The following is a 12,211-nucleotide window of genomic DNA, read 5'->3' on the forward strand; positions in this document are numbered from 1 at the left end:
TTGTATAATAAAATGGTGCCGTATATCAATCAAAATAGACATTTAATCGTACACATTCAGTTGCGTGCGGACATAATTACATAAATATCTCGACTGACTCGATCAGACAACGGAGAAAAAACCGATTACGTTATAATCGTTGAATTTCGCGTAAACGAGAATAATACGGTGAAATGCATTCTATTTTTATAGCACTATCGTAAATGACTATGTTAAACATTTTCGTTAAATAATATTATGAAATGTTTGTTCATTCTGTACTATTCTGTCGTTCGAGAAGTTTATGTCAAAAACTATTCATTTAACTCCATAAACCATAGGTAAGTATTTATATGATAAAATTAGTTAGAGTTTATAACATTAAAATTATTTATTAACAAAACATTAAACATTAAAAGCTCGGTCGTCGTACGGCGCGGCGAAAAACAACAGTTGTTGTGGTCCAACAGTACAAATGTTCAATTGGTTTCCAATCTTGAAAGTGTGCTATTGTTCAACACAATATCACACGCTGACTCTATTGATCACCATTGATTTTATAATATATTATAGTATTCATATTATTTATAGTATATTATAAAATCAATGCTATTAGTCATTACCTATATATTATTATATATTAACCGAGATCCTGGGGATAGAAACATATCTATATGCTAAATGGTTGATAGATTTATATGGTCATCTTAGATCAGTTCTTATTTTCTTTAGACTTAAAGCGTTTATGGAAAAAATTTAAATACTTCAGTTTTAATACTATTATTAATATTTTTCAAGAGTATATTAAAACATTAATTTACTATACATTTTAATAATTTATCTGTGTGAAATAGTACATGTAATTTTAGTATATACCTAATCTAGAAAAAACAATTAATAAATTTGATTAAGGCAGCCTTGACAGTTTTACATTAAATGTATGTAGCCTCTTGACAAAAAAAAATTGAGAAGCACTGTACTAGATTATACTGTAAAATATCTAAATATAATGTATAACTAGCTGTCCCGGTAAACGATCATGTTTGTAATGTTGTATTTCAATTTAAAAACTTCATATACATTTTTCACTGTTTATTTTTCTAACATAATTTGTAGTTATTTATGTAGTAAGAAATATAAAAACAACATTTTTGACAAAGGTTGGTTACTCAATACACAGTCAAATATTAGCCAAATATATCATAACGCATTATGTCAAAACAAGAATGATATTCACTTGCAAAAGAAAAAAATGAGCAAGTTGCTAAAAACAAGAAAACACCAAAAAAAACTAAACAATTTTTCAAAATTAGTTTGAAGTTTATAAGATAACTATTATTGAATAATATTATAATATAAATAATATACCTAATCATATAATAAAATATGTAAAATATTTTAAACATGTTTTTAGAGTTTTTTATGAGCACTAGAAAATAATACATCAATCTACCAGCTTACTATTAAAATTAGGAGCAGAATCATAATATTTTTAATTTAATTTAAAGATTTTAAGAAGGATGCAAATTTCCAAAGAAGTGACTAAATCCACATCATATTTTATAGTTGATGTCTACTCTATCTATATCCGTGTTTCCTTCCAAGGTGATTGATAAGGTGTCATCACTCTGGGCCCCTATACGGGTCGTATACACCACGGATATAGATACTATGGTTGCACAACGAGCAATAATATAACGGCGCCAAATGTTCTTATCAAGTTACATATATACATACATAGTATCCATACAAAAAAAGTCGCGTCATACTAGCGCTTCACAGTGGTAACCAGGTTTGGTTAACGTAACCTAGTAGTGGTTGTAGAGGGAGCTAGTAAAACGCGACTTTTTGACGAATAACAGTTATCAACAATGATAAACGGCAATACGGCGTAATGACGTCATGGACAGTGGGACATTTTTCCTGCTATGATCCATTCGTTGAAAATTTGATTGAAAATTTTACTACAGACAGTCGTCACCACCGGGAGCGCTGTATGTCCTAAAGAGACCGATGAATGAACAGTTTAGTTCACCAAAACTATAGAAAATTGAAAATATATCATGATTTACGGAATAAAATTCAAAATTTTTCATTGCATAATTAATTCTATGTTCTAAATTATTTATATGCATGTATTTAAATACTTTCTTTTAATCAAAAACAATTATTAATATTATTAAATATTGTCATTTTTAAATTTCCTATTAAAAAAAAAAATATATAAAAACTGTGAGAGTTAATTCACTAAATTATCATACATAATGCTTTCAAAGTGTTACAATTAACAAATAATAATTATTAATTATTAATTAATATATGGATTTTAAATACAATTCATAATATGTTGATATTGAGGTTAATACTAGTATTCATATTACCTATGTGTTACCAAAATGCATATATTTTGAATACCTTTTTATAAGCATTTATTACTCAGTTGTACCTATCACCATTGATTTTATAATATATTCATAGTATTTATAGTATTACTATTACCTATATATTATTATATATTATTAACAGAGATCCTGGGGATAGAAACATATCTATATGCTAAATGGTTGATAGATTTATATGGTCATCCTAGATCAGTGCTCTTTTTCTTTAGACTTTAAGCGTTTATGGAAAAAGTTTAAATGCTTAAATTTTAATACTATTATTAATATTTTTCAAAAGTATATTAAAACATTAATTTATTATACATTATAATAATTTATCTGTGTGAAAAAGTACATGTAATTTTAGTATATACCTAATCTAGAAAAAACCATTAATAATTTTGATTAAGTGAGCCTTGACAGTTTTACATTAAATTTAGGGAGCCTCTTGACAAAAAAAAATTGAGAATAACTGTACTAGATTATACTGTAAAATATCTAAATATATAATATAACTAGCGGTCCCAGTAAACAATCATGTTTGTAATGTTGCATTTCAATTTAAAAACTTCATATACATTTTTCACTGTTTAAAATTACATTTATTTTTATTTTTTCGAACACATCGTTTAAAAAATTATTAATTAATATATAATTTATTGGTATAGTATTAAATTAATTAATGAAATAAAACAAACACACCTACTATAATTATTAGTAATAATAATATATCTATGTATAAATTATTAAAATACAAAACGAACAAACGAAAAACGATTCTGAACAAAGACATCGTTAACTAATAAATAATATTGAGATTAAAGTAATTTATTTTACTATTAGACATTAGCACCTACAATAGTAGGTTAAAGTCATTTTTTCCCAAATAATAACATTTGAAAGTGTCATCGTGTCTATAAATTATAATAATATACTCTAAAAGTTTCATAAATCCACGAATACTTACTATTTTTAAATTACAACAAAATAACTAAAATCGTTATTTTTGGTTTTAATATGTAATTTCGTCCAAATTTTAACTTATAATATCTGTAAAAAGTAACTGTGTTTATAATAGATTATTATTATTTAGATTTTTCGGTTACAATATGAACCAGGGGCGGACTGGGCCGGCGGGATACTGGGAACTTTCGCGGTGGGCCGCTACTCAAAAATGATTTATTATTGCTATATATTTATAATTATTATTAATATAGAAGATCGGTATAAATCGGTAGAAAATCGGTATAAATATGAATTATAAATATTTTTTATTTTCATACCATGACGCGTGTGTGAAAAATTGTTTATATTAAGTGTTTAAGACGTTAGATTTCAGGTTCGGCTGATTGTGCACCTCCCTCACTCTTCAGCATCAATGCATCAGAAATTATTATTTATAATTAGGCCACGGATTTAAATATAAACTGCATTTTCTGAATTTTCTAAACATTGCTTTCCAAGCAAAGAATTCGTTTCATATATTATCAACGAATTGAAAAATGAAATAAGAACATTTATATGGGTTGAAGTCAATATTATAAAAACTTATTAAAAAAAAATTAAATACAATTAAATAAAGGTAATTTTTTTAAATTATATTTCTATTTTTTTACGTACCCATTATGTTCGATACTATAACTTCGGTCTTCAGTTAACACTTGCCAATATGGAATTACTGTGGAAGTTTTTTATTTTAAAATATTAAATAGCATCTGATTGACTGATGTGCTATAATGAAACTCAAAATATAACGAATACACTACCTATACACCTATCTAAATTCTATTTTATATTCGTTTAAATTGGACTTTTAATTTTTCTGGACATTTTATTAAGCTACGAATTTATTTAGTTATTTTGTTATTAAGGTAATACATATTAATTAATAGGTATTTCTTAAAATTTTTTTATTATTTTGTTCGAAACATTATTTTTAAATATTGGGATCAATAAAACTATTTTTATTCAATTACTATTTTATATCAATTAGAATTTGTTAATAAACCAAGTAATAAATGAATGGTTACCAAGTAAAAAAACCGTTATCTACATTATAAGTTTGAATTCAATTTTCCGCATTTGCATCTAGTAGAAACAAATAAATGTTTTTTTGAAGACAATGTAAAAATATCCATCATCCATCGGTTAGGACCATATTATATATATTTTCTATGATTAGGACGGTGAGGTTATAATTATAAATAATCTATGGCAAATGACAATCGTCTGAGACGAACAGCGATTTCAATACGTACTCACATATTTCGTTCCATTCTGGTTATTGAACTATTTGAACTAGGTGCCTATTGGCTATTTTTATAAATGCCATTAATCTCAATACTTCCAGACTGAACTTTTGGATCAGATATATGAAGACGCGCGCTGCATTTTCCTTGGCGGAGATGCACAGCTCTGACACTAGACAATATTATATACACTCGAAGGGAACGCGTTTCGCCGGAAGAATAAATAATTACGTAAGTTTTGTCCTTCTACTCTGTTGAAGCGGTAGACCTAATGTAAATATTTATTGTCAGACAAACTTATATAACCGCTAGACGTAGAGTAATTTTTAAAACCCAGTTGTTATAGGTGTGCAAAAATTATGAAAAATACCTTAAATTATAATACTTTGCCTACAACTGTTAATTTATTGTTATAGTAGAATAATTTTTAAAATTTGAAATCAATGATTAGGCAATGCTTTTATAAGTAGGAAGGTAGGTTTTTATACCTACCTAATAAAATAAGAAAATACATAATGATTAATGTTATTTAATATAATTTGTAAGTACATAGCAGATCACTTGGCAGATACCTACCACTTGGTGACGATTATTTTTGTCTTATACGTTCTTCGTAATTCCGTTCCGTCACGATAGTTTTAGTTTTCGTAAATGTGAAACATGCATTTTCTATGCATACGGGATACGGGCATTAAACATTTGGGTTATAAGAGAACACCTCAAACGTACGTTTTTTTTTGGGGGGGGGGGGGGGGTTACGGGATATACCTAAGGGAAATTTTCTTCAAATTTTCACATTTCACTATTTTATATTGTGATATTATTTGTGCCTAGGTTAAGTTTCTGTTTTAGAATCGATCGATAGGTTACCTAGGTATATCACATTCTTTAAATTGAATTCTGGTAGTCGAGTATTGGACAAGTACCTACGTAATTTATAATTCGTATCGTAATTTAATTACTAAAAAAATATATTTTCCCCAACAGTGTCACCGGCAGGAGAATACATTATAGAATGTCTATAAACTTGTGGTCTAGTATATGGTTAAAATTGGCATGCGACCATCAACCGGGGGCTTGTTCTGGACAATTTAAATGATCTAATAAGGTTCATCTCATTATTTGAATTAAATTAATTTTTAACCAATTGTTGTGTTAATCAATTTTTTTATTTATTTCATTCGACACACTCGTCTCAGTTTTCTAGTACCTCTAGATTTCTCACGAAATTCATATCGATCATCTCACAGCTTTCATATTCAAAACCAAAAAAATATGTATTTTTAGCTTATTTCAATATTTTTCATCGAACACCAGAATATATTACAGATCATAAAGATTATATTATATCATATATTTCAAACTAAACAAGCCAGTGCCATCTAAAATTTTTTTTGCCCGCCGGCGCCCACATCTTCTTTTCAATTTTTTTTTTATGAATTTATCTTTAGGTAATGAAATTGTATACATTTTTTAAACATTGGCAACCTGGTGCCCTATGAAAAATCCTTCTTTAATGAACTAAATATTTTGAATAGTTTTTTCTCTTTAAGATTCTAGACGTTTTAGGTTGAACTTTGTAATGTGTATTCCTACAATAATATTTGTTTTTAATTTTTTTATTTGTTTTCTAAAATGCATTTGCCTGCGGGCGCCCACACCATCCTTCAATTTTTTTTCATGATTTTAACATTTGCCAATTTTTTTAAATATTGATAACTTGGTGCCATACGAATAATCCATCTTTAATGAACTAATTTTTTTTTTCTTTTTGATTCTGGGCATTTTAGTTTGTACTTTGTAATGTGTATTCCTGCAGTAACTTTTTTTCCACATTTTTTTTGGTTATCTAAATATATTTAATAGTTTTTTCTGTTTAAGATTCTGGACATTTTAGTTTGAAGTTTGGAATGTGTATTCACACAATATAATTAATTTCAATTTTTTTTTGTTTTCTAAAATGCATTTGCCTTCGGGCGCTCACACCATCCCTCAATTTTTTTTTAGTCATGATGTGACTAGTTGAAATTTTTGTATTTACTTTTTGAACATTGATAACATGGTGCACTTTGAATAATCCATCATTAATGAACTAAATATTTTGAATAGTTTTTTTTCTGTTTAAGATTCTGGACATTTTAGTTTGAAGTTTGTAATGTGTATTCACACAATATAATTAATTTAAATTGTTTTTTGTTTTCTAAAATGCATTTGCCTGCGGGCGCCCACACCCTCCTTCAATTTTTTTTTAGTAATGTGACTAGTTGAATTTTTTGTATAGACTTGAACATTGATAACTTCGTACCCTATGAATAATCCTTCTTTAATGAACTATATATTTCTATTAGTTTTTTTCTGTTTAAGATTCTGGACGTTTTAGTTTGTACTTTGTAATGTGTATTCCTGCAGTAACTTTTTTTCCACATTTTTTTTTGGTTTTCTAAAATGCATTTGCCTGCGGGCGCCAACACCCTCTTTCAATTTTAGATTCTGAGCGAAGCGATGAATGTATTGATTTTACAATGATGTGTGTTTTTTTTATTTTATTTTTTTATTTTTATTTTTTATTTTATTTTTTATTTTTGTATCTGTCGTCACCTTTTAGGATAGTAAAAGTCCTTGGATTTTCTTCAACAGTAACTTTTCTGATAGGAAAGTGAATCTAGTTGATACTTTGAGAGGTCAAAAAAAGAATTAATTTTGCATCATCAATTTTAAAACGTTGATTTACCTAGATTAAAAAAAAAATTAATTTGTTATACTTAAGCTCGGTAAACTTTAAGCGTTGTACGGGTGCGTAAGACACCGAAAATCTTGAACTTCGTAAGGCTATACCATAAAAACCAATGATTTCCCTGTAGTAGAGTTTTGAACAAGTACCTACATAGGTAATTTATAATAATTCCTATTGTTTTTTAATTAGGTACCAAAAAAATATAACTTCTCAAACATTGTGTCTATTGGCACTGGTGGGAGAATGTATTAGAATGTCTATAAACTTGCGGACCAGTTTGTATAGTTAAATTTGGCATGCAAACTATAATTGAAATAGAAAACCAGAATAGGTGTATTGCAGATGATAAAGATTTCTGTAAAATAACATACGATTTATCAATATACCGTTTAGGTACTGAGTATAATACTATAATATATAAGTTCTATGGATTTATCATAGTAAATAATATATTTTATAATATCTATGGCAATCGTTAATTGTCGAAATTCGTCGGCGACGGTTAACAATTCTAATAATTTCAGCAAATACTATTGTATTATAAATATAATATATTGTATATTTTGATTTCAGTGAACAAAAAAATAATATGCCACCAATATAAACGGACAGTTTGTTAAACCGTACATATTATAATGTAAGTTTTAACACAAACTCGCAAATTTCATTATGATCAGGTTATTTTCATAAAATATTTCGATACTTTCAAGTTTCAGCTCATCGGAGTGAGATGATTAGATAAAGATGGATGAAGATAGCTGTTTCTTCGGCGATGGCGGCACTCTAGCTACGTTTCACCGGAAGAGTAGATGTTTACGAGTAAGTTTGTTTTCATATTATTACCTACTATTTTACATTTACTTTTTAGACTTAAATTAAATATTTATTGCCACGGACAATCTGTTAACTGGGAGACGTAGAAGCATTTATACGTTTACTCCCAAAAGTGCAATGTATAAAATACGCGAGCCCGAACCGTCCAAACCCGTCTTCGTTTCTCCACGCCAAGTTTAATACACGTACCTTTTTGCATATACTATACGTCGGGTATTAACTTAGATTTGCGCTAAGTATTTAAAACAATATAATATTATTAATATTTATATTTTATATACATTATACACCTCATATATTTTATTAGCATACTTACACCTTTTTTAGTACAGTTTATACCCTCTTATAGAAATAGGTACCTATTAAATATTTTGAAATTATATATTATAACCATACACTTTAATATAAATTCGTTGTTATCAAGACTCATCGTCTTAAAACGTAGGTACTCTTTTAGCAAGGGAGCTTCGATCCACAAAAATTAAAATTGAGGGGATTGGCGGTTGTATATACTTCATAAATCTTTTTCGATTGAAATCGTGTAAATAATTTAATTAAACAATCGGGTATCACTAGTATCAATTGTATTATATTACGTGCAACGGTATAAGATCACCGGAACAAGATGGCAGAATGAAAATCGATTAAATAAAATATGAAATAATGTTGCAGTAGAAGATGGAAACTTCAGTTTATTCTAATTTATAATCCGAGTATTGTAATAACTATTAAATTCATCATTGAACGATTATTCAGTGGTCACTTGGGGATAAATTCCAAAAGTATAAATGTAAATTAAATTAAGAATCATTAAAAACAATTTTGTGAAAGGAACAACATTATTTCTAATATTAATGTCTTAATTATTATTAACAAATAAATACAAATACTGGATATTTTAATAGCTTTTAACTAATAACATTCAGTGTAAATAGTTTCTGATCGACGTACCTATATGTAAGTAACTTCTATAAAATGATTATTCACGAAAAAAAATCCTAACAATGTAATGCAAAGATTCTCATAAATTGATCTTAACAGCAGCCTAAAAACAGCAAAAATACATTTGTACAACATTTATATTTTATGCATCACACCTACCAAATTGAAATGTTGACAACATTTTAATTCCCTATTATGGTGTAGGTACCTACTAATACAAACAATAAATTATTATTCGAAAACACAATTATTATTATATATTAAAATACTAAATACCTACAATGAAACTAAAAATAAACAAATTATTGCGTCATACTGAGTGCCTTTGGTATATTATATATGAAAATAGAATCTTTATTACGAATTCTTATCGATTACACCGACACAAAAAATATACCTAATTATAAAAATTAAAAAATTAAACAACACACATTATTGTAAAATCAATACAGTCATTCGATCGATCCGCTCAAAATCTAAAATCTAAAATACATCCGATACAATTAAACTTAACATATATTAGGTAAATCATTATTATACATTTTGTGCTCGGCAGTATTGGGAGAAAATGTTAGACTTGGAATTTTACAAATCTAGTTGCAGGTATTAAAGTCGGTACTGTACATTTGACTGTATACCTTTATGTTAACTCATGGTTAACTCTATAAACCAGAAATCACATTTTTATTTAATGATTTATTAAAAAAACAATATGCTTTTATAAAAATATGCTTGTGCTTCTAATATCTATTCACCACCTTAATCAATACCTAGTTAAATCAATATGAAAACGAAAATAATAATTTAAATAATATATTTTATTATTATAATTTAAATTATAAATATTAAATTGTAAACTATTTTGGTTATATTGTCATATAAAATTTCAATGAACAAATTGTTCCTTAACACGGAACTCTTTGACATAAAAAGTTGTGTTATATTATATCTATGGATTCATCATATTGACGTAATATAATATCTACCTATCATGTATATTCTATGGCAATTCTCAAAGTCGTTGCAGAAGACACAGTCGATTAAAAATTCTAAAATGTCAATTAACAAAACAGACATGAACAGAACAAAAAACATACTGCGTTCCGTATGGTTTTATTTTTTATAAATCAAAATAGTTTTAGTTCTGTATCTGGAGCATTTTCACATCGGCATCGCAGTGAACACACGTCACGGATTCAGTCGAAAGAGTCGATATTAAAAGTAAATTTGTTTTCATATTCTTTCGGGGCTTAAATATTTACTTTTAAGATTTAAAATAAATATTTAATGTCACGAAAAATGTGCTATCCAAGTAACGCACTACGCATATTTTAGACCCGAGCTGGAAATGTATAAAATACGCGAGATCGAATAATACAAACGCCGCACAGTGTTCCAAAAAGGATTTTTAGCAGGACAAAATGATTTCTTTTTCGGATGCTTAGTTTATTTTTTAACTTAGTTTTTGCAGTGTGCATCCATAAAGTCCGTAAACAAATTTCTGAAGTCTTATGATAAATTTTTTTTTAATTAAACAAATGTTTAGGTATTTGTCTTAATGATAAAACTAAACTATTAAGTTAAAACATAAAGTATGTTTTTTTGTCATTTGGTTTTATTGAGAGTTATAATAATTGTTCTCTAATTCTAAAGTTTATATTAATATAAAATTATACAATTATAATAGGTTCTATATATTGTATTAAGTATTGTGCTGAAACTTGCCGCAATCAAATTATGTAATAACGTTTAGATGACAAGTTAAGCTAATTGAAAACACTAATTTCAAATTTTTACTATCCACTACTTTTTTTCCGTATCCATTAATAATATAAAATAATATATTTTAACATTTCTATATACATATATATTATTTAAAAACTTAACAAAAAAAAATATACCTTCCACTAGGGTATCCATGATATTAAAGTAAAATAAACGATCTAACTTTATTCAACGAACAACGCTAACCATAAAATAACTATACGCTCAATCAATTTAGCTTGTTTTTAAAAATCTTATTTCCGACTATTAGTGTATTCAGTAGGTACCTAGTACCTACACTATCACAATAGCTATATACTACCTATCCTGACCACCCCGTGTATAGTCGTATAGCTCGGTATAGGTACCTATATAAATAGTGTAAATGTAAATACATACACGAATGCGTTAGGTACCTATTATTATGTCCCTAACATTTATTTTATTTTCTTGAACACAATGTTTCAAAATTTATTAACTAATATATAATTAATTGTCATATTATTTATAAATTATTGAAATACAATTAATACACCTACTATAATTATAAATTAGTAATAAGAATAAATTCGTGGATAAACTATTAAAATACAAACGAATAAACATTAAAGGGTACAATGTATTTCCGGTAGTCGGTTGGGTATAAAACTAATAAATCCTTGAATACAATATTAAAAAATACAAACTTACACATAATAGTTATAATAGGTATAATACAAATTAAACATTCCACATATAATATATAATATCTGTAACGCATTGGTCATAACTCATAAGTATAATATTGTTGAACATTTTACTGAATGCTACGTATTATTACAGAGATGGTATTCGTCATTGAACATTTGCCAACTGGGGTCTGGAAATAATATATCATATTAAGCAGAGGGAAATGAGCAGTTAGCGGTGCAGAGTTTCAAAGACTAAGTTTTATAGCAGATTTCGATTAGGACACGGTGAATGTATTTTCTTATTTTTCAGTATGTTTATTTTTAGTATTATTAATTGATCAGGGGATGTATTGCCCGCAACTTTTAAATTATTTTTACAGTAACTACTGGTATAACACTATGCCAGATATCAATAAAGTTGTAATAAAAATTAGGAAATTGGTCAGGTATGATATTTTTTTAAATAATTATTTTGAGTAGGTAATTCGCTCAATGATATTTAAATATTTTTACCGATAATCAAGTACAATGATTTGTAAGTAACTAGAGACTGAGTGAATAGGAAATGTATGGTATGGCGAAGATAAGGGGAAAGAGGTCAACAGGATTTCAGAATGTTTGACGTATGAAAAGGAAAGACGAAAAAGAAATGTAAGG

At 27.3% G+C, this 12,211-nt stretch overlaps 1 long non-coding RNA gene across 1 annotated transcript; it reads left to right on the top strand.

Moving 5' to 3' along the window:
* The first annotated feature begins 4,181 nt into the window (after positions 1–4,181).
* Positions 4,182–11,830, top strand: LOC132942272 (uncharacterized). Its single transcript, XR_009664266.1, has 4 exons — positions 4,182–4,840; positions 7,917–7,980; positions 8,054–8,162; positions 11,706–11,830. It is a non-coding gene; the product is annotated as an uncharacterized LOC132942272 (long non-coding RNA).
* Positions 11,831–12,211: the final 381 nt, after the last annotated feature.

Source organism: Metopolophium dirhodum, chromosome 4, assembly GCF_019925205.1.
Source record: "Metopolophium dirhodum isolate CAU chromosome 4, ASM1992520v1, whole genome shotgun sequence".
NCBI lineage: Eukaryota > Metazoa > Arthropoda > Insecta > Hemiptera > Aphididae > Metopolophium > Metopolophium dirhodum.